This window comes from Protopterus annectens, chromosome 8.part0, assembly GCF_019279795.1.
Source record: "Protopterus annectens isolate FY-2018-M chromosome 8.part0, PAN1.0, whole genome shotgun sequence".
Classification (NCBI taxonomy): Eukaryota; Metazoa; Chordata; order Ceratodontiformes; family Protopteridae; genus Protopterus; species Protopterus annectens.
This window is the reverse complement of record NC_056741.1, coordinates 1,261,450,608-1,261,469,560: the sequence shown is the minus strand read 5'-3', so window position 1 is coordinate 1,261,469,560 and position 18,953 is coordinate 1,261,450,608.

Genomic DNA, 18,953 nt, shown 5'->3' with positions numbered 1-18,953 from the left:
TGAGTTTTATGGTGGTGTTAGTCATTGTGAATTATAGTTATGTACTTACCATAACTTGGCATCTGTGTTATCTGTAGTCACCATTCATCACGCAAGGGTCTTGGATCCGACATTGGATCCGAGCCGGCAGACACAGACAAACAGCTTAGCTCAAGCTCCTCCCCTCCCATAATGCTCTGCTGCCCTCCAATCCCTCAGATCGAGTTTGCATAAGGAAAGAAGACAGACCAAAACACTAACAGCAAAATAGAACCACCATAATCCAACCAATCTTCCAGGAAGGGGGCTGGAGGGTGGGACCGTGATGAATGGTGACTACAGATAACACAGATGCCAAGTTATTGTAAGTACATAACTATAAAGCTGATGTTGTCTAGTCAGCATTCCTCACGCTAGGGTCAGAGTCCCCAGCTACCTAAATTCTGGGAGGCCTCAAGGAAGGACATGCTGAAGAACCGTGGAGCCAAAGGAAGGCCTTCCTTCCTCTAGAAACCAAATCCAACTTATAGTGGAAAATGAATGTGTGAGGAGAAGACCACGTTGCTGCTGCACAAATATCGCAATCTGCAAACGCAGTTGAGGTAGAAACCGTTCTGGTGGAATGAGGCCTTACTGGTGTAGATAAAGGAACACCTTCTGAAGAATAAATGAAGGAAATACATTGTGAAATCCAGCAGGAGACAGTGACTTTTGAAATTCCTCTGCCCTTTCTATTCATAGAAAAGGCTACAAACAACTGCTCTGATCGTCAAAACTCCTGAGTCCTATGTATATAAAAATGAAGTTGATGATGAATGTCTAAGGTGTGCAGGATATATTCTCCTGTATTGATACAGTTAGGAAAAAAATACTGGAAGATGAATACATTGATTATGATTAGTTGTTGAGGCCACTTTAGGCATAAAGGATGGATCTAGCTTCAGAGACACTCTGTCTTTATGGAAAACTAAGTAGGATGGCTTAATTGTAAGATCTTGCAGCTCCGAAACTCTCTTCGCCGAAGTTACTGCCACTAAAAAGGCAGTCTTCCAAGAAATAAATTTGACATCGCAAGATGCCACTGGTTCAAAGGGTGGTTTTGGCAATGCCTGCAGGACCAAAGTCAAATCCCACGGAAAAGATGGATGCTTCACAGGAGGTCATAAGAGAAAAACACCTTTTAATAAAAGGCAAGCAGGAAGAAAAGGTAGAATCACCACTAAGATGAACATTTGAAATTGCTGCCAATTGAACCTTGATCATGGAAAAACTGGCCCCTTCCTTAAAAAGAGAAGTCAAAAAGAAAGGACTTCAGGAATGGAAGCTGAAAAGGGGACCAGATTCTTATTCTTTGCCCAAATCGAAAGCTTCTTCCATTCATTGGAATAAACCTTCCTAGTGGAAGACCTCTGGAAAGCAAGAATAATATCCTTTATGGGCGAAGCTAGCCTGGCTTAGCCAAAACCACTGGAAGTGGACATACCACGCTGTCAGATGTAAGGTCTGAAGGTTCGGGAGTGGGAGCAGAGATGGATGAGACAAAAGATCTGGAATTGGATAGAGCACCCAAGGTGGATGCCTCAAGTGAGACCGTAGAAGGGGGAACCACACCTGCTGAGGCCAGAAGGAGGCAATGCGGATCAATTGACTCTTGAGGCGTCTGGCTTTCTGAAGTACTCTGGGAATTAAAGGCAAAGAAGGAAAGGCAGACAAGAGGGTGAGCGCATCCCTGGGGGATTCCCCCTCTGGGGGGATCAATGCAAAGAAGTTGCTGTATTTGTGGCTGAGAGGAGATGCAAATAGATCTCAGCTCGGATATCCCCACCAATGGAAGATCTGCTAAGCCACCACTGGATTCAGGGACCACTTGTGAGGGATCAAGATAGCCCTGCTCAATTTGTCTGCCAACACGTTAGCTAGAATGTGCATTGAAATGAGAAAGCACCCAGTGGATATCGCCCATTCCCAGACCCTCATGGCCTCATGACACAGCAGATAAGAATGTGTGCTTCCTTGCTTGTTCATATACCAAACAACTGCCATGTTGGTCAATAGAACTGCAATTGTTCCTTGATGGAGGCAATCCTGAAAGGCTTGAAATGACAGAAGGACTGCCCTCATCTCCAGAACACTGATGCGCAATTTGGTCTCTGATGGCGACCACGTCCCTTGGACCACCTGTCCCTGGAAATGTCCACCCCACCCTAGTAGGGAAGTGTCCGAGGTGACTGTCACCACAGGAATCAGTGGAGCGAAGGACCTATCCACTAGGCGGTCCGGTGAGGGAATCCACCAAAAAAGATGGTTTCGACACACTGGGGTGAGACGTGTGGTGAATGATAGGGGATAAAGCAACACTGGCCACTGAACTGCAAAGGTCCACATAAGAACTCTCATGCGGTACCGATGGCCCATCGGTATCAAATAAATGGCAACCGCCATGGATCCTAGAGACCTGAGAATGAATGAAGCCGGAGAACATGTTTGCTCCAGCAGAACCCGAACCTGGGCGTGAATAAGAGACACCCGGCAAAAAGGAAGGGCTGCAATCTGCGTGGTGGTATCCAATAGAGTGCCTATGAACTCCAGACGTTGGGGTGAAATCAAAAAGGATTTCGTCATGTTCACTGTAATCCCCAGCTGATGAAACAGGGAGAGTAAGTTGTGAATGTTGTCCAATAGTTGATGCTTTGTAGGGGCCGTCAGGAGCCAATTGTCCAAATAGAGAAAAACTTTTAGTTATGTACTTACCATAACGATAGATGTATGTGATCCATCTCGCCTACATTCATAACTGATGGGCTCGGAGCCGAGAATCGGCTCCAAATCGGCCGATACACTAGCACAAAGTCTCTCATTGGCTGGGCCAACCCCCTTATCCCAGGATGCATCACGCCCAAACCCCCAGATCTTGTTTGCCCCACAACAACTCACTCACATGTGGCACTCCGACTCTACAATAGTGTTTCCTCCAGATCCAAAAGGTAGGGTGAAGGAGGGCAGGTACGTAAGAATGTAGGCGAGATGGATCACATACATCTATCGTTATGGTAAGTACATAACTAAAAGATGTAATGCGATCCTATCTCGCCTACATTCATAACTGATGGGACAGCGTCCCTAGCACCTAGATCCTAGGAGGCTCACTGGAAAACACTCCAGAGCACTGTGGAACCAAAGGACGCCCGACCTCTAGAGGCCACGTCCAGTTTGTAATGAGAAATAAAAGTATGTGGAGAAGCCCAAGTGGCCGCTGCACATATCTCATCCACCGACAGTCTGGCGTGGAAGGCCACTGAAGTTGCCATAGCCCTAGTAGAATGTGCTCTAACTGGAAATGGAAGGTCCCTTCCTGTTGATGCATAAATAAATGAAACACAATCCCTAATCCACCTAGCAACAGTGGTCTTAGTTACTGCTTTGCCAATCCTGTTATCTGCAAAGGCCACAAACAACTGGTCTGATTTCCTCTGCTGCTGTGTCCTATCCAAGTAAAACCTCAGTTGTCTATGCACATCCAACTGATGAAGTCTGTATTCTGCCTTGTTGGAAAATTTTGGAAAGAAAACTGGTAGCTCTATAGATTGCTGCAGACAAAGAGCAGAAGAAACCTTCGGATGAAATGATGGGTTTAGTCTTAGAGATACTCTATCCTTGTGAAAGATCAGATAAGGGGGCTTAACAGAGAGGGCTTGAAGCTCCGAAACTCTTCTGGCTGAAGTAATAGCTACCAAGAAGGCAGTCTTCCAAGATAAGAACTTTTGCTCACAAGTGGCCGCTGGCTCGAAGGGATGAGACGTCAAGGCTCCTAAAACCACATTCAAATCCCATGGCAAAACAGGTTGCGACACCGGGGGGCGAAGCAACCAGGCTCCCTTAAGAAAGGCCTTACACAACTTATGACTCATGAGTGAAGGCTCAAAGGTAACATAATAATTAGAAATCGCTGCCAATTGGACTTTAAGCATGGAGACAGCGGAACCCTGTCTAAAAAGAGTTGCCAAAGAATCTAATACTGCCGACACCGGGGCTGTCAGAGGGTCAAGGTTGTGCCGCTGAGCCCAAATGGCAAACCTTTTCCATTTATTAGAATACATCTCCTTAGTGGAAGCTCTGTGAGAAGAAGACAGAATCCGGACCACCTCAGGCGAAAGGATATGCTGTCTGACTAAGGTCGGAAGTGGAGCAGCCAAGCCGTTAGCTTGAGAGTTCGCAGTGATGGATGGGCCTGACCTGACTGAAAGAGTCAGGAGGTCTGGAACTGGGTCCAGAATCCAAGGATCCTTCACTGCATACTTCCGAAGGAAAGGAAACCAAACTTGGCGGGGCCAGTGTGATGCAATCAAAATCATGCTGCTTACCAAGCAGATCACCTTCTGAATCACCTTTGGCAGTAGTGGGACCGGAGGGAAGGCGTAGGACAGACCGGAGGGCCAATTGTGGACTAGAGCGTCCCTGGGTGACTCGCCCTTGGGGGGAATCAGGGAAAAGAAATTGCTGCACTTCATGTTCCAGGGGCTGGCGAAAAGGTTGCAACAGGGAAACCCCCACTTGGAGAAGATCCGAGCTGCTACTTGGTCGCTCAGGGACCACTCGTGAGACATGAGAATAACTCTGCTCAGCCTGTCTGCTATCACATTGGACTTCCCGGAATGTGCGTTGCCACTAGAAATCTTTGGGAAGCGATCACCCAGTTCCAAACTCTCATGGCTTCTCTGCAAAGAGGATAAGACCTGGTTTCTCCCTGCTTGTTCAGGTACCATACTACCGCCATATTGTCTGAGAAGATTGCGATGGTACCCTTGGGAAGAGAGCTGTGAAGTGCCTGCAATGCTAGAAGCACTGCCCTCATTTCTAGAACATTGATATGTAAGTGGGCTTCGTGATCCTGCCACGTGCCTTGAACTGTCCTGTCCAGATAATGCCCCCCCACCCTATCTGGGAGGCGTCCATGGTCACTGTGGCAATGGGGGAGGGGGGGGCAGAAGAGTCGCCCCTGGTTCAGGTTGGAGGAGAGGAGCCACCAACGAAGATCTCGCCGGCAGGTTTCTGTGATGAGAATCGGGTAGGACAAGGGCAGATCTTGGTACGACCACTGGGTCGACAGGAACCATTGGAGAATTTGCATGTGCAATCTTGCCAGAGGGACCAGAAGAATGGCGGCCACCATCGACCCCAAAAGCTGAAGGACCATCCTGGATGGGGCTTTCCTTCAGGGTAGAAAGGCTAGGACTTGGTCCTGTAGCATCTTTATCCTCTCTGTTGGAAGGAATGCTCGCATCTCGACAGAGTCTAGCTCTGCGCCTATAAAGGCAACACGCTGTGATGGCAGCAATACAGACTTTTCCCAGTTGAATGTAATTCCTAATAGATGTCCCAACTCGATGGTAGCACTCACGGCTTGAATAAGAATATGCCTGGTGGGGGCAGTGAGGAGCCAGTCGTCTAGATACGGAAACACCTGGAATCCCAGACGTCTCAGGTGAGCCGTCACCACTGCCAGACATTTGGTAAACATCCTGGGGGCTGTGGTGAGACCAAAGGGCAGGGTTCGGAACTGGAAGTGACTGGCTCCTAGACGGAAGCGTAAATGTATCCTGGACACCCTGTTTATCTTGATGTGATAATAGGCGTCCTTGAGATCAATGGAGCACATCCATACTCCTTTTTCCAGCAATGGGAAAATGGATTGCAACGTGACCATCTGGAACTTGGACTTCTTTACGAAGCGGTTTAGGTGGCTGAGGTCCAGAATGGGTCTCAAGTCCCCTGTTCTTTTCAGCACCAAAAATAACTTTGAGTAAGTTCCTAATCCGGTCTGGTCTGTGGGGACTGGCTGGATGACTCCCTTTCCGAGCAGCTTTGCAACCTCTATGGCTGCTTGATCCTGTTGACTGGGTGGCACGTCCGGGATTTTCCTTGACGGTGGAGGGGGATGGATAAAGGGAATGGTGTAACCTCCGGCGATGATACGAAGCACCCACTGATCCTGAGTGATGGAACCCCAGGCCCTTGGATGTGTCGAGAATCGACCCCCGACTGGCTCCGGAGACGCACAGTCGGGCAGTCCCTCAGGAATGCTGGAAGGAGGAACCACGAAAGGATTCGCAGTCTCCTGAGTTGCGGGGGCCTCCGCTGCCTCTGGGGCGACGTCTTCCAGAATAATCCCCACCCCTCTGCATCTGGAAGGGGGGTCACTCTGATGGGCAGGGAAAGACTTTTGGGACTTTCTGAACCACATCTTTCCTCCCCTCTGAGCCTTGGGATAAGGTCTCGAGGGAAGCGAAAAACGGGCCCCAACGGCAGACAAAGTCTTACCCTCCTGCTCACATCTAGTGAGTGTGTCTTTCACCTTGGGTCCAAAGAGAGAGGACCCATCGAATGGAGTGTCGGTGAAGGAAGACTTGAACGCCTCCGCAAAGTGACACAAGCGCATCCAGGCTTGCCTCCTAAGGGCTACGCCTGAACTCGCTGACCTACCCGCCCCTTTGGCTGCATACGATATGAGCCTCATGGACGAGTTAACAATGGACGAAAGGGTAGACAGCTGGGAGTTGACAGACTGCGTCAACGCCTCAGGCACGTTACCCAACAGGGTATCTCCCAACTCCTTTATGAGATCCCTTTGGAGCCTCGTAAAGTGACATAAATAATTCAGCGACTGCAGGGTAAAGGTCGCTGACGTCAGGGTACACTTCCCATACCTATCCATGCTCCTGGACTCCTTGTTAGGAGGATAGATAGAAGTAGATGCCTCTGCCACATCTTGCTGGGTGGCAGACGCCACCACCATAGCATCAACCGGAACTCCCTTGGTTAGAAACTCCTTGCCAGGGGTTGCGGATACAAACTTGTTGGGGCGAGAAGGAACTGGCTCCACAGAATCAGGGTGTTCCCACACCCTTCGACAAATAAGGTCCAGTAACTCATCGAAGGGTGGAGACATCCAAGAGGTGGAGGATTGGGCTCCGAAGGCCTTGAGGAAGACCGACTCCTCCGCGGAAGGAGTTTTGGATGGCCAGTCACCCCTTTGTCTCAAGATCTCCAGGATATCAGAGAACGAGACATCGTCAGAGGACGACTTAGGGGACCCCTCCACATCATCGAGGTCAGTGTCCGAGGTGACAAACTCATCTGGGGAGTCTATGTGCTTCCTCTTGCACAATTTCTTCCTGGGGGGCTCTTCAGGCACGAACTCTGAAGGCTCCTCGGAAAACAGGGGATCACATAAGGAGTAATCCACAGGCCTAGGAGCCACGCTGTCTGAAGACAGGGGGGCACCAGAAGCTCTAGCCGCCGTGTCTAGGGAAGGAGTCGCAGATTCAGGTGAAGTCACTAGAGACTTGGCCAGCGCGCTCCTCATAGCCTCGAAGGTGGGCCCACCAGAATCTGAGGAGAGGCCCGTCCCCGAGACCATGACCAGTGTCGGGGTTCCCTTAGCCGAGGCGCCAAGAGGGAGACTCGGGGCCGAAACCAGAAGCCCCGACGAATCCCCCTCGGGCCCGGCTGAGGACACCCGAGAAACGAAACCTCTGGAAGGCGCAGAAAGGGTTGGAGCTGAAGACGGTGCCGACAGACTAGCAGTGGGTCTCAGGACCGACTCAAGGACTTCACCCGACTCTACAAACTCCGACTCCGACGACACCAAGGTTGTCGGAGGAGGAAGAAACGGTATAGAAGGGACTGGCTCCGGGGCCGACTGGGCCGGAGCCGAAAATAATTTGGATAAGACAGGTGACTGGAGGAGTCTCTGGACCACCCTATCTACATCCGAATCTGAAACCCTGAAGGACCTGGAGAAAACAGAAGGGGGCCGAGAGACTTTTTCTATCGGCTCCAAGACAAGGCTAGGAGGCCGGCTCCGAATCGGCTCCAAAAGGATCGGGGCCAAAGCAGACTCGACCAGAACCGAGACCCCTTTCGGCGCAGACAGTTCAGGAGCCGACAAAACCGACCCCAGAGCAGAAACACTCTCCAGCGGCTCCGAGACCAATGGAGCCGACGAAGGAGACCCCGATTTAGACCCTCTATCCTGCGGATCCGAAATCAGTGGAGCCGAGGAAGGGGACAGAGTACCTGATCTCTCATCCCAAGACTCCAAAAACAGTGGTGCCAAGGAGGGAGACCCAGCTTTAGATCCTCTATCCTTCGGCTCCGAGGCCAGTAGAGCTGAGGAAGGGGACACAGATTTAGCCCTTTTTGCAGGCGGCTCCGACGGACTTGGAGCCGAAGACTTCTTTTGCTTCGATTTCGAAGAGGGAGAAGAAGCCAAAGCTTCCTCGAAGGCTGGTTTGATGAGACCTTTCAGGATAAGCTTATTTTTCCTCTCATGTAGGACACGAGAGGAGAAAGCATGGCAAACACTGCAAGACTCTTGCAAGTGTTTAGCCCCTAAACAATAAACACAGATGGCGTGGCCATCTGTCAACAACATCTTATAATTGCATTTTGAACATTTTGTAAAGCCCGATGGCTTATGTTCCTTTTCTTTGCCAGACATACTCACTGTAACACACTCAAAACACACAAGGAGGGAAGGGGGTGAAGAGCTCTAACTTAAACGCTCTACAAGAGATAGGGCAAAGGCCCTCTAACTCAAACGGGCCTAGCCCGCCAAACAGAAGGGATTACCACAACAATTCAAAAAGACAAACACAGTCAATCACAATTGAACTAACAACAAGATAGCTATTAAAATAGCTGTTTGAGTATAAATTCTAAAGCTGACTGCCAAAAAGCGACCAAAAGGCCAAAATAGAAGGATACTTAGCCACAGCCAAGTCGAGACCACGTCGTTACTCTAGGAGCGGCAAACGAGATCTGGGGGTTTGGGCGTGGTGCATCCTGAGATAAGGGGGTTGGCCCAGCCAATGAGAGACTTCGTGCTAGTGTATCGGCCGAGTCGGAACCGATTCTCGGCTCCGAGCCCATCAGTTATGAATGTAGGCGAGATAGGATCGCATTACATCCTGGATTCCCTGCAGCTGGAGATGAGCTGCCACCACTGCCATGCATTTGGTGAACACCCGGGGGATGAGGCGAGACCAAAGGGCAGGGACTTGAACTGAAAATGATCGGTTCCCAGGCAGACCCTCTCTGCCCTGCAGGGACCTCTTGGATGGCTCTTTTCTGAAGAAGGTTCGCAACATCCTGTTGGGCCAACTCTTCCTGACTGGGTGGCACATCCAGAAGGGTTCTGGATTTTGGGGGAACGTCTGAAAAAGGAATGCAATAGCTCCTGGATATAATTGCTAGCACCCACTGATCATTTCTAATGCCTGCCCAGGCTAGAGGGTGCAACGATAACTGACCCCCAACTGCCTCCAGGGAAGGACAGTCAGGCAATGCTTCAGGGGCGCTGCAAAGGTTTCTCAGAGAAGGGTTCCCTGAAACCTTGACTTTGTGAGCCTCCTCTACCCTTAGGGTGATGTCTACCATTGAAACCTCTTCCCCGTCCCCTGGAAGAGGAATCCTCCTCAACATCCTGGAAGAAAGACTGCGCCTTCTGAAACCACATTTTCTTACTCACCTTCTGGGTTTTAGAAAAGGACCTCTGAGGGGCAGAAAATTTGATCCCAATGGCCGACAAGGTCTTCCCTTCCTGTTCATTGCGGGTTAACATCTCTTTCAGAGTGGGACCAAAGACAGTGGAACCATCAAAGGGAGCATTGATAAACGATGTCTTGAAGGCCTCTGCAAACCCGTTCAGGTGCAGCCAGGCAAGACACCTAATGGCAATGCCTGAGTCTGCCGCCCGTGAAGACCCTTCCACAGCATTGGAGATTAGCCTCATAAACGAATTCGCAGTTGAATGAAGGGTTGACAGCCTAGGAAAAACTACCCTGAATTCCTTCTCAGACATGGACCCAGAGAGGGAAGTAGACAGTTATCAAATACCTCTGGAGACGGGTGAAGTGCACAAGATAATTTAATGCTCACAGGCTAAAGGAAGCCGAGGCGAACACACACCTTCCAAATTTGTCCAGAGCTCTCGATTCATGATTGGAAGGATGGACAGAAGAACTCTGCTCTGACAATTCCATTTTGGTGGCAGCAGCCACCACAACAGCATCAACTGGGACCCCTTTGGATCAAAAGGTTTTATCCGCTGGGGGACTGAGAAATTTGTCTGCTTTCTTTGGCACTGACTCCACGGTATCTGGCTCCTTCCAAGCCCTGCTGGACACGAGATCAATAAGAGGATCGGGGGGGGGGGGCACCCAAAAGGTAAATCGGCCTGTACCAAAAACCTCCAGAAATATGGTTTCCACCAAGAATGGGAATTGGGCAGACCAACTGCCTTTGGCCTTCAGTACCTCGAGTATGTCTTCAAAAGAGACATCCTGCGGTGGAGATCTCGGGACTCTGTCCCCTTCATCAGCATCAGTATCCTCGGTCAAGGATTCCATAGGGGAGTCAAGATGTCTCCTCTTACATGTCCTCTTCCTGGGAACTTCCTCCAACGGAAGCTGCGGAGAAAACTCAGAAAAGAAGGGGACCCCTGAGGGGGAGGCACCCCCCTGGAGGCTAGGTCAGATGGGCTGACATAAAGTAGGATGACCCAGCCCGTTCAGATACTGAGGATGGGTAGGATGATAGTGTGCGGGGGAGGCATCTATGATCGCACAATAGGATCTTTTTGCCGCCTGGAAAACAGAAGGACTGGAGGAGGTTCTATCTCCCTCTCCTGCTGATAATACTCTAGCAGAAGCAAAGGTAGACCACCCCCCACCCTCCCACTCTGCCGGACAGCACCGGATCAGAGGCTGAACCGCCGAGGGGATGAAACCGGTCTGAAAACCCCAGAACCCAAATCCAACCCCATGAACCCTGGGTCAACAGCCCTGACCGGAGGGATGATCTGTCCTGGGCGGGGGCAAGAACAGTACCAGTCGCCGATACCTCTAGTGAAGGGCCCAAACTAGACCCCGAAGCCCCCCTAACCTACGTCCCGCTCATCAATCCCTGAGAATCCAAGCCACTGGTGGGATGAGGAGTGGTTAAATGGAAAGTGGGAGACTGGATTCCTGACCTGTGGGCCGGGGAAGCCAGAAGCCTCAGCTCCATCTGAGCTTTCAGAAAGGCCCGCATCATCCTGTCCATACCCATAGCAAAGGCACTCCTGGAAGATCGGGAGGATATGGAGGACCTGCTGGGAGAGCCCTGCCTGGTGCCTGAAGGTCTTCTCTTGTGCTCGCTAGAGTGAGACCTACTAGGAGAGGAAAGGGCCTGCCCTGAAATCAAGGGATCCAAGGGGAGATGCTCCACTACAAATGGCTCCTGCATGACTCTCGAATCCGACCTACTCAGAGCCAATATCAAGGATGGATCCGGAATAACATCACTCGAATCCCTCGGCTCTGAGAGGGTCGGATCTGTGGGCACGGCTCCTACCCTCGGATCTGAAGGTCTTGAATCCAGAACCCTGGATCCGGGAGAAGGGGCCGAAGGAGTCTGATCCGAAGGCTTTGGATCCAAACCTTTGGATCCAAGAGTAGATTCCCTGGACATTCTGGGACCTGAGGATCTCAGATCCGAAACTGCTCTGGCTGGAACCGGATCCGAGGACTTAGGATCTGACAGCCTGGGAAATTTGGATGGGTCCTCATCCACAGGAATCCTCTTTTTAACCCCTGAAGAGCCCACCTTGGCCAGGGAACCAGTGACTAGGGGGTCTCTTTTAACCAAACCTTTGATAAGTAACTTATTACGGTGATCAACCAAGGTTCTAGGATGAAGGCGGCACAAATGCCGCAGTCCACCTTGAGGTAGTCACTGCCGAGACAATACAGACACTCCTCGCATGAGTCGAAAATACTCATTTTCTGACCACACGAGAAGCATCTCTTACATCCCAAGGGTTTATCTGACATGACCAAACCTAGGGGAAAACCTTTACTCAAAGTCCAAGACAAGCCAAAGTTCGGAAACACACAACAAAACCGTCCGAAACACTCACCATCCACTCACTATTACTTAGATTAAACTACTCTACCTACGCCAAACACAGTACACTAAAACACAAACAAGCCCCCAAAAAGGGCGCCAAAGAAAAGACTAAATAACCAACCAGGAGGGGATAAAAAGGGCAAAAATAACTATCAAGAATGATAGAAATGAACAACCCAATAACAAAAATCCCAAAGATAACACTTACAACTAATGAGGAATTGAGCAATCTGCGTCTATCTTAATGAAGTGGCAAACGAGATCTGAGGGATTGGAGGGCAGCAGAGCATTAAGGGACAGGAGAAGCTTGAGCTAAGCTGTTTGTCTGTGTCTGCCGGCTTGGATCCAATATCAGATCCAACACCCTAGGGTGAAGAAGGTGACTAGATAACATCAGATCATGATGTTAGTGAAAAGACTAGCAAAAATAGAAAAAGGTGATTTTAGAAGACGAGATATGGAGTGGATGCAGCCTTTCCTGACCAAAAACGGAGTCAACAACCAAATATCAAGTGGTCATGGGCAAAACAGAGGGGATTGCACTAGATGTGGTCATGCATGAGTTGAAGCAGATTTCTCCTGAGTTGCCCAGATAAGCTAGACAACTGGACTGTTCTTGAGATGACAGCTGTGAGTTCTTGACAGAGCAATATGATGCAATTTACTGTTAAAGCAAAGGTACTGTAGGAAACAGAACTTGAAACTATGGTTAAATGGTAAAAATTGAATAGCAAATGGTTTCTGTGGAAAACTAAGCACATATATGGAATATGCAAATGAGTGAAGTACTTGAGGGAGAGGAAGTTACCGAATGTTTGGAGTTTGTGAAAACTAAGATGGAGCAGTGAACAGATTTTGTGAAAGAAATGGTAGGAATTGTTAAGACACAAAAGTGCCAATTACTGACGCTGAGTGATTGACTGGAGAACCATGAGTGACAGTAGTTTGTTTGCTTCTTGGTATAAAAAAAGCAAGTATTATATCCAATCTGGCAACCTTAGAAAAGATGCACATCGGAAGGTTGCCTGGTACATGTGGCTCACTCCTTTTCAAAATCTACTTTGTTTCAGAAGATTATGACTTACATAGGTTATTAAGGAATGTCATAGACATAAAGTATAAACTGAAATGCAGAATGCAAATGATTACCAATGCGTAATCAGCAAAGGGTTGTCATATGTGCTAGACTATGAAACAGAGTCTCGTTATTCAAAATTCCTCTCAGACTGTAATCTAAGTTCTGTGAAACTATAGGATGAATAAGAAGAACAGAACAAGATCAGGTATTTGTGTGGTTTGTTGTGAACATGAAATGATGTGATACAGTTTCTCTTCCACGATTAATGAAAGTAAACTGAATGGGTAAATATGGTGTTACTTAGTCATAGCATATTACAAGAAGGATTGAGAAACTACTAGTGGTTTTCATTAGTGGTGAATGGATGACGGATGTGTATAACTTGAAAAAATGAGCACTGATAATCCAATATACATTTGAGGTCAACAGAACATATGCATGTTGAGATTCCTCTCCAGTGAATCATGATTAGCTACCTGATGGAGTCTGTTCACGGTAACAACAGTTGCAGTGCAATAATATTGCATGAGATTATCAGGGCAATTTTTACAGATAGCTGTGTGACGACCCTCCACTGGACCAATAATCTGGAAGCCTTAATCCTCACCACTGGCACCTGTGGGGGGACGTTCACTGGGAGGGTAACAGGTACACACATCGTATTTCCAGATGAAGCTCTCTGCATCAAGGGCAATTTCCATTAAGAGCACACAGAAACCAAAGTCAGTCCGGGGCTGGTTTCTCCCTCTTCCTCCATATCCCAAAAAAGATTCCCAACTGACACAGCTATAGAGTTGAAATGTCAGCTGAGTGACCAAGCCAAGACCTCCAGCACCCTCTCTGTCCTACCAGTGTTTCGTGTCCCTGCCCAAGTAGCTGACACACACTCTTTGATGTCTGATTTACACACAAACACACCTGGGAAATGCTGACACAGGTTTACTAGCTATGCCCCCTTCTGCCCACACTATAAGGTAGTTACCACTGCCACCAGTCACTCCTCATCAGCTATCTTACTGTGTAATATTAATATTAATACCAATGGCAATTTGACCAAAAGCAAGGCTATTAAGAGCGGCCCACACAGTGTCACCAAATAAATATGCAAGTACTCTCAAAACTTAAATATCTCTACACAGATCAGCCACAGTGAAAGGTTTAAATATATTTAATAATAAATAATAAAAGAACAAAACAATACTAAGTATCTATCCACAGTGACATCGCAATTACAAAAAAACACAGGAAATATTTAGAATATTGCAGTACAGGCTCACACAAATAAAGAAAAATATCTAAACTAAGCTTTATTATATTTCTGACTGTATCTAAGAAAGTTATACTGTTCCCTAGAAACTTACTTCATTAGAGCAAGGCAGATGTGGTGAATGGTTCTTGTTATTGTCAGGTTCAAGACATAATGCAGAATGCTCTGTCTCATTAAGAGACTTCTCAAATTAATATCTAAAATATTACTGCTGGGATAGCTTGCAGAAAGACCTCATTTCTGATAATCTGATTTCTAGTTTCCAGGCCAAAACCCCCATTGCTAGAAGCTGGCAGCATTGAGCATCTAACTGTAAAAATATACAGACAAGGGCTTTTCCTCAGACCTTTGGCAGATGCTGGAAGTCATAAAACAACTGCATTCCTTCATACTTCAAAAGTTGGATTAGTTCACGCCAAGGACAGTACAGAAAGCTTCTTATTACAGACTTTGTTGCTCTAGCTGCACTGAAAACTTGAGAGATACCTTCTTTATTACGTAGCCTATAAAGGAATTTAATTTCAGCTATTTTTCTAAAGTGAAGTTAACCCTTTAGTTTCCTCTGTTGACATATACATTTAAACAGTTACAATAGTACATGTACATTTCTGTTTTCCTCCAGTAGGGCACACTGTGGATACATTTTAAGCAAAAGCATTTTACAAAATACCTTTTCAACACAAACATCTATACACAGCAGTTTGATATACACATGACATACAGTTCTAACACATTTGTAACACAAGCATCTTATATAAATCATTTCAATATTCACCAATGACATATAATTATTTACAAAATTCTGCCTAGCTGTGCTGGCAGTATCTCCTTTCGTCACACTTCTTCCTGCCTTCAAAAACCCAAGCTATTTTTTCAAGTGATGCTTGAGAAATGTTGCTTGAGAGGAATGAGCTTATATGGGAATATATTACCCCATTCCCTGTCTTGAAAGCCCATCTGTGTTGGCATTGCTTTCCCAACTACAGTGTTGTATTGTCATATCATATGCCTGCAACCCTAGGCTCCACCTTAGTAACTTGGCATTTGCTGGCTGTCTCGATGTACTCATGTTAAGAGATTGTGGTCTGTAACTACAGTGAACTTCCTTCCGTACAGATAAGGCTGACGTTTCTGCAGTACCCATACTATGGCTAGATATTCCTTTTCTACAGCTGCATAGCATTCCTCCCTGGGTTGGAGCCTATGGCTGAGATATGCCACTGGGTGCTCTTGTCCCTCTGAGGAAACTTGGCTGAATACAGCCCCCACTCCATGGTTTGAAACATCCACCTCCACAACAAATTCTTTGCTGCAGTCTGGACTGACTAACAAAGGGGGTCCTTCCAAAGGTCCTTTAAGGTTCTGGAACGCCTGCTCACATGCTGGGGTCCACACTACCTTACCTTGCCTGTTTTTCCATGTCAGGTCTGCGAGGCAAGCAGCTTTGGTACTATAATTAGAGACAAACCTTCTGTAGTACCCTGCTGTTCCTAAAAATGCCCTCACCTGCGTTTTGGGAACAGGGGCAGGTCATGCCTGAATGGCTTCCACTTTGTTAGGTTCTGGTCTGATCTTACCACTCCCCACTCTATGTCCCAGGTAGGAGACCTCTGCCATACCCACCTGACACTTACGGGGCTTAATGGTCAACCCTGCCCTCAGTAGTCTGCCCAGCACCTCCCTGACATGCTGAAGGTGCTCTTGCCAGGAATGGCTGTAGATGGTAATATCATCCAGGTAAGCAAGGGCAAAATCTCCTGCTCCTGCTAGGATATGATCTACCAGCCTCTGGAAAGTCACTGGGGCATTTGTCACCCCAAAGGCATCTTTGTGAACTCATACAAACAGAAAGGAGTCAGAAAGGTTGACCTCGCTCTAGCATTGGGAGTCAAGGCCACCTGCAGCCCTTGGAAAGATCAATAGTGGTAAGATACTTAGCCCCACCCAGCTGCTCTAGGGTTTCATCTGTCCTAGACATGGGGTAAGCATATAACTCTGTGTGACTATTTAATTTCTTGCAGTCCATATAGAACTTGGTGCTGACATCCTTCTTGGATATCAGCACCACTGGAGAGGCCCAGGGACTGCTGGACTCCTGGATTACCTCCAGTTCTGATATTTCCTGTATCTCCTCCCTCAGAGTCTGTTTGACTCTCTCAGGCAACCTATAAGGGGCCTGCTTAATAGGCCTTTGGGGTCCTGGATCCACATGGTGCTGCACCAGGTGGGTATACCCTGGTTTCCCAGTGAACATGCCCCAAACTCCTGTAGCACTGCTCGGATTTCCCAAACCTGAGTAGGGGATAGCAGCTGAGACATTGCTACCCCTTCCACTCAGGTGTCAGTTTGAGCCTCACAGAGGAGATCAGTCACCAGATCCCCCTCAGATTTACACAATGGCCTCTCTATCACAGTAAGGTTTCATCATGTTAACACGGTACAGTTTGTGCCCCTGCCTCCTGCCTAGCAGTTCTACCATGTAGTTAACATCACTGACCTTCCTTACCACTTTGAAGGGTCCCTCCAAAGCTGCCTGCAGCTTACTGTGTCTGACAGGAATGAGAACCATAACCTGCTGCCCCACAGCATACTGTCTAGCTTGAACAATCCTGTCATACCAGACCTTTTTCCTGCTGTTGGGCTTCTGCAAGGTTCTCCTTGGCCAAGCCCATGACTTCCCTGAGCCTTGTCCTGAGGCTTAGGACATCTGCCACAACAGACTCCTTGTGAGATTCACAATCACCCTCCCACTCACTGCAAATCAAATCTAGAGGTCCCCTAACCCTATGCCCATGCAACAACTCAAAGGGTGAAAAAACCTGTGGATTCCTGGGTTACCTCTCTGTAAGCAAACAACAGCTGGGGCAAATATTTGTCCCATTCCCTCTTAAACTGGTCTGCAAATGGACGTAGCATGGTCTTTAGTGTAGGGTTTAACTTCTCTACAAGCCCATTAGTCTTAGGGTGGTAGGGGGTGGTCTTTAGGTGCTTCACCCTACAAAGCTCCCACAGACATGCCAGCAAGTCTGACGTGAAATTGGCATCTCTGTCAGTCAGTATTTCTTTTGGGGAAACCTACCCTGCTGAAAATCTCTAACAAAGTATTTGAAATCTTTTCTGCCTTGATGGAGGACACATCCACTGCCTCAAGGTATCTGGTAGCATAATCTCCTACCACTAGGATATACTTCTTCCCTGTGGAGCTTGGGGGTACTCAGAGGCCCACAGTATCCATAGCTACCCTCTGAAACCACTTCTCAATCACAGGCAAAGGTATCAAAGGAGCTTTGACCTTGTGTCCTGCTTTGCCTGATTTTTGGCACTGCTCACATGTCCTGCAGTACCCTGTTACATCCCTGGCAATCCCAGGTCAATAAATGTTCTGCATAATACATCTCTTTGTATGCTTTATGCCCATATGACCTGCAAAGGGAATATCATGGACTATGGCTAGAAGCGCCCGACGGCAGGCTCTGGGCACTACCAACTGCTGTATTACCTCACCTTCTAGCCCTCCCTCAAGGGTCTACTCTCCATACAGTAACCCTTTGTCCTAGTATACAGATTCCCCTTTTCCTTGAGAATCAGGCACCTCTCTGACTACCTCCTTCAAGCCGGGTAATGTAGGGTCTGAGAGCTGAGCCTCTCTCAACTCTCTTTTTGTAACCCTTCCCAGCTCCCCTTCCATACCTCCCTCCCTGAAGTAGCCACCTCACCAGTCCTAGCTTCAAGTGTGTAGTCTGTCTGCCCCCCCCCCCCAGGCTATCAGACCCACATGCCTGTCTCCAAGGCTGACTGTGTGTAACTGCATGCACACTAGGTACTGCACTATCAAAATCATTCCCTATCAGGACGTCTGCAAGGATATCCTCAAACACACCTATTTTCTTACTTCCTTTTCCATCCTCCCAGTCAATGTGAACCTTAGTCAAAGGTATCTGGAATGGGGTCCTTCCTAAAGCTCTGAGTGGAGTAGACTGCCCATGCAAGTTGTGCTCCTCTTTAACCATTGCAGGCTTCACAATGGTTAGGTCACAGGCTGTACCTCTCTTAGCAGTGGCCTGTTTCCCATTTACTAAAATAGGATATAACCTCTTGTGGTAGTCTGGTACCTTTGTTCCCAGCAGAAAACTTACCACTGGCATTCTGCCATTCCCACTTGCTGACTCCCCTATCTTTTGTTCCCCACCTTGCCTCCATGGGCATCTACATGCTACATGGCCCCACTGGTTACATTTAAAACATTTAACCCTTGATCCTGGCCATGAACCTGAACTAGTGGCTTCCCCTGTTACTCGCGGACTCTGCTGGGGTGGTTTAGGCTGCCCCACATGGGTTCCCTTAGACCCATGTGCAGCACTGGGTATCCCTTTCCTGTGCAGTGATGCCTTGCTTGCTACATATAGGTCTCCTTTTTCCTCCAACTCATCTGTGGTGTTACACTCTCTATCTGCCAACCAGACTCTCATGTCCTCAGACAAAGTGCTAAGGGCTTGTTTGGTTCCCTCACCAAAACGTCTGCCAGCCCTTCAAAAGTAGTGACCTGAAACCCACTCACCCACCTATGAAAATAAGTGCATAACTCAGCAATATATTCACACACACTTTCATCTGCCTTGCATCTATGCTCACAAAACTTTTTTTCTATAAGCTTCACATCTTAACTTAAAACATTCTAAT